At 44.1% G+C, this 5278-nt stretch overlaps 1 long non-coding RNA gene across 1 annotated transcript; it reads left to right on the top strand.

Moving 5' to 3' along the window:
* Positions 1-218: 218 nt before the first annotated feature.
* Positions 219-2627, top strand: LOC103167485. The gene is made up of 3 exons (XR_485160.3): positions 219-298; positions 1481-1612; positions 2544-2627. It is a non-coding gene; the product is annotated as an uncharacterized LOC103167485 (long non-coding RNA).
* Positions 2628-5278: the final 2651 nt, after the last annotated feature.

The following is a 5278-nucleotide window of genomic DNA, read 5'->3' as shown; positions in this document are numbered from 1 at the left end:
TTTACTTTCCTAAGGACTTTCTATAGCCTGTGAAAGTTTCAGCAAAACACTGCCGGTCTCTCTTGGATAAGTGTGGCAAGCATGAGTTACATTCATCTTAATGCTTTTGTTGAGGCCAGGAAATCTTTCTTCTCGACTTCAATTTTTTTCATTTACAAAAGCTGTAGTAAGGCAGGTGAATAACAACTCTTCTCCCATCCCACTGCTTCCTTCCACAGACTGAATTCCCTTTACATCTGGGGAAGTTTGTTCCATGCTGGGTAAAACCCTCAAACTCTTCAAAGAAGGGAGGAGAAAGGTAAGAGTTTTTCAGAACTGATCTGTACCATACACTGCTTTCAAATTAAGTCTTTTGCTCATTTTCAATCTTTTTGCATTTTAAAAGACTGTTTGTCCTCTCTCTCTCCATAAGGCTTAACCTCTTCAAAGCCTAATTATACCCACAGTCTTGGGACGAGAAGAAGCATAGGCTCCCCACAAAAATCTTGTTGCTTTACCCCCGGCCAAAAGTTGGTCCATAAATCCCCCTGATTTTTTTCCATTTTGGCAAAAGTTGTCAATTTTGTACCAAATCTAGAAGTTGACTGCTTTGGAAATCTCTCATCTTTGATCTGCATGTTTTCTTCTTGCCAAAAAAAAACTATATTAAATAAATCTCCCACTTCCAAAGGGGCTCGAGTCAGGGACTGAACTGATTTTCCTTCAGTTTACGGATGGGTCAGCCTGAGAGGAATGCAGAAAACAGAGTGATGTGCCTGTTCATATCACCTGAGGTAAGCAGGAATGCAGAGGGAGACAAAGTGTATTCTAGGTTCCAGTCTGTGGAAAACACTTGGATCTGGGAATCAGGAGATGTGGGCATTAGATCCGGATCTGTTGGTAGAATGTTTGTTTTGTTTTTGTTTGTTTTGAATGATTTTTTTTAGTGCTTACTATGTGCCAGGCACTGCACTGGGGTAGGTACAAGCTAATCAGGTTGGACGCAGTCCATGTCTCACATGGGACTCACAGACCTAATCCCCATTTTACAGATAATGTAACCTAGGCATGGAGGAATCAAGTGACTTTCTCAGGTTCACAAAGCAGACGGGTGGAGGAGCCGGGATTAGAACGCAGGCTCTTCTGACTCCCAGGCCCGCTCTCCATCTACCAGGCCATGCTGCTTCTCTCACCCAGTATGAATTGTTGATTGGATCCAGTCTTTTCCACGCTGGAGTTTTGTGCAAGTTGTTCGTTATGGTACTGTGCTTTAATCAGTATAGTTGTAAACGGATGCTGCGTATTAAAAAAAACCCTGCGTGTGCTTTACTTTGTGCTGCACTCCTGCCCTCCGACTCTCTCGTTGCACTCCATGCCTCAACAGGAACCTGATGAGCAAGGGTGAGAGGACAAGAGACGTTTAGTCAGCCATTAGCACCACTGCTTCGCACAGGATCTCAATCCTGAAGTCACCTGACCGGTGCTCTTCCATCAATTTCAGAGACTCCACGATCGTCATCCTCGTTCCGATTACAGAAAAGAGCCGGTTATCCCACCTGACTGGGATGTGGACATGTTTGGATCACTGGAAGCAGGGCTAATGGAGCAATAAGAGGCTGGACTATGTTGGAAGGTACCTTGCCCAGGTTTTTTGACCAATCTGGACTTTTAAATAATGATTAAAGTTAGCCTCAGTAGGAACAACCTGTCCATTGAGCATTCAAGCAAATCAAGACGTGAACCGAGCCTTGTCTAAAGCTGCCCTGGGGTTTTCTGAATGAAAGAAAGGTAATTGGAAAAAGAGTGAAGCGGAGTTCAGCTTGGGTAGGGGCATCAAGAGTGATATCCAGTCACCCAGGGGGACCCCAAATGGCAGAGCAATCCTAGGGACATGAATAACCCTCAACCTGCCAGTTTACCCCAGAATCCGGGGCACTCAGCCTTCCACCTCCTGATTTCAGATGCCATTGACATCACTGCTTGACTTTTGGTTCTCTTCCTCCACTGTTCACTATAAATATTTTTACGTCTCCCGTTAGAGTCTCAGCTTGTAGCGGGCAGAGAGTGTGTCGTCATCTCTGTTTGACGTTCCTAAGTGTTTGGAACAATGCTTTGCACTACCACTTCTTACTTGTCATCCTAGGTAAAACCACTGCACGTTTTGGCACCAAATGTGTTGCATATCAATAGAGAGCATCCTTAAATAGATGTGTTTTAGGCAGATAATGGATCATCTTCTTTTCCTGTGCCCTACACGCACATGGCTCATGGATTCAGTAGGCGTGAGAAGCAGCTTGGCCTAGAGAATAGAGTAGGAGCCTGGGAGTCAGAAGGACCTAGGTTCTAATCTGAGCTCCGCCACTTGGCGTCTGCGTGAGCTTGGGCTAGTCACCTAACCTCACTTACCTCATCTGTAAAATGGGGAATAAGGTTGGGAACCCCATATGGGACAGGGACTGTGTCCAAACTCATTAGTTTGTATCCACCTACCCCAGCACTTAGAACATTGTTTGATACATACTAAGTGCTTAACAAATACTATTACTGTTATTATATTCCCATAGAGGTGCAAAGGATCATTCCTTCCAACACAGATGGAAGCCAAGACGCCTTGACCGTGCTTCGACCTTGACACTTCACCCTCCTCATCTTTGGTAAGAGGGTGTTTCACATTCTCTGTCTTCCCCCGACCCCCACAAAAAACTCATCCTGTAAAATCCCTGTTTCCTCTCTGCCTGCAGTTTGATACTAGAACTGATTATTATCAGGATACAATGACTTCATTTCCCCTTTTCATTATGCTTTCCCTCTCCCCCTTTCATTTCATTCCATGGCATCATTCCTCCCATATAATTTTTTTCAATGAACTTCCTCGCGACTCATTCATCACTTCCTCTTTCCAATCTCCTAACGACGGATCTCACCCAATGACAGACTGAGGAGAAAATGATTCTCCTTGTGAAGTGAATGAACTATTACAGTCAGCAGTTTGGTAAATGACCCCTTTTAACTGTTGTCCATATTGCCTTGATTCCGAAGAGCTGCTTTATTTAATAGTCCAGGCACTGGGACTCAGAGAGGGTGACATTCCAGATGACACACAGCACTCCAGCTGCACAGCTGAGATTAGCTGTCAGATTTCCGGAGCTGTCTTTCTCTCCCCTCCTCGGTCACCATTTCCTGTTTATCTTTTCCTACATTTTTTCGGCCTTTCTCTTCTCTCCTGCTAAGCGTCATTTTCCTCCTCCTCCTCCTCCTCCTCCTCCTCCTCCTTTAACCCGTGACACTATAAAGATGGAAGGAAGGATGTAAACAAATTAACAGGAACTGGACATATTTATAGAGTGAGATGGAGAAGAGGCAAAAAAGCGTGTGATGGATAACCAATAACCACTCCAGGGTAGAATGTTGGTTTTGAGCAAGAAGGCGTCTTTTTCCCATACATGGCTTGTGTTTTGCTCTATAATAACAGGGATGTTATCTAATTGGTGTTTTCTTTTCATCAATGGAGATGTGCATAAAGAGCACTGAGATGAGGAAACACGCAGGAAGCTAAACCCAAGAGAGCCCCGGATTCATCGTCTCAATGGTTTTGCAATGAGAATCAGAACGTGATATTGTCACCGAGACGTATATCCTTGGGCGGGTCAGTAAAACATTAAAAATAACATCTGGCATGCATTTTCTGGTCTAAAATTATAGCCCTTCCCCTCAAGCAGTTTACATTTCTAAGAAAAGCTAAAAAGCACTGCGAAGTTCCATACTGACAATTTATTTGTCACTAAACGTAAAATAAAAATAAAAGTCTGGAGCTGTTATTACATTCAGAAAAATAAAGAGAAGAACTCTGCCAGGATGTTAACTGCCGATTGGCTTATTATCTGGCTGTCGTTGTGATTCCCTAGAGTTTGGGGATTGTGGTTGATGTCATTTTTTTTAATTAAAAATGGGCCAAGTGGTGTAAAAGTCTTGTGGGGAGAGGGATCTTTGAGCTCTCACCAGGTACATGGGGGTTTAACTACTACCAGAAGATACTCTCCTCTCCCTCGGCCTTTCTGAAAACCCTAAATGGAGGCTGCCATCCTGCCGGCTTCCCATCCAAGGGCATTTGTAAGCGGGACAGAAACCCGAGCCGACTTTGCCCCTTCGAGACGCTCAGATCTCCTTCAAAAGCTCCGAGTTTGTCTTTGCTTGTCCTGAGCTGCTGCCAGAGTTGGACTGGCTCGTCAGACAGCTGAAATACCATGAAGGAGAAACCTCTTCAATAATCACAATTGTGGTATTTGATAAGCGCTCACTGTGTGCCAAGCACTTCACTAAACTCTGCAGTGAAGTACTCTGGCTTGATCGACAAGATGTTTTTGTTCATTAAGTGGGTCTCCAGGTAGGCTAACACTTCTGTTCTGTGGATTCACTTCTTTGTGTGAAACCAAAACATCAATCAATCAGTGATATTTACTGAGGACTTATTATAGGCAGAGCATGTTTCTGAGCCTCCAGGGACCTCAGATCCCTCTGTGTTCAAAGCCAGGCGGAGCACACTAGACCAGCTACTCAGACTCAGGTTTATCCTCACTCCCAGTGTCCATGTGCAATGATCACCTGATCAAGTGAGGCTTTCCAATCTCTTCCAAACTCTAACCTCTCCCACCTCCATCCCCTCCCAACTATTCCCGGATCTGCAGTTCCTTCCCTCCTCAAGCCTGACAGACCATAGCTCTTCCCATACTCAAAACCCTTCCGAAGTTCTACCTCCTCTAACCAGCCTTCCTCGATTAGTTCCCAGCACACCACATCATGTAACCCACTACTCACCTCCCTCACTTGTGAAATTATTGCCACCCATCCTCACCACTTTCATTTGTATATATATGTGTATATGTATGTGTGTGTGTATAAAGAGTATATGTTTATATAACTGTATATTCAATTATTTACTTTTCTTACTCTTGTAAGTATGTATCTGTCTCCTTCATTAGAGCATAAGCTCCTCGTGGGAAAGGAATGGGTCACTTTTCTGGTTTGTACTTTCCCAAATGCTTAGAACAGTGCATTGCGCCAGTGGGTACTCAATAAAAGCTATTTCTACACCTTCTTCTTCTTGATCTGCACTGAAGATGAGGCTATACCCATGCAGGTGTGGGGCTAGATGAATTTTTTCCCCTGGAAAAATCCTCCCAGTCACTACACCTTCCCCTTGAGGATTCTCCATTTTCTAGTCGGATGAGGTTCGTTCAGGACACTTCTGAACCTTTCATCCACCCTTTTTCTTTATTTGTCCTTGCATGTTGCTTGAGTT

This window comes from Ornithorhynchus anatinus, chromosome 4, assembly GCF_004115215.2.
Source record: "Ornithorhynchus anatinus isolate Pmale09 chromosome 4, mOrnAna1.pri.v4, whole genome shotgun sequence".
NCBI classification, from domain to species: domain Eukaryota; kingdom Metazoa; phylum Chordata; class Mammalia; order Monotremata; family Ornithorhynchidae; genus Ornithorhynchus; species Ornithorhynchus anatinus.
This window is presented reverse-complemented; position numbering and strand designations above follow the sequence as displayed.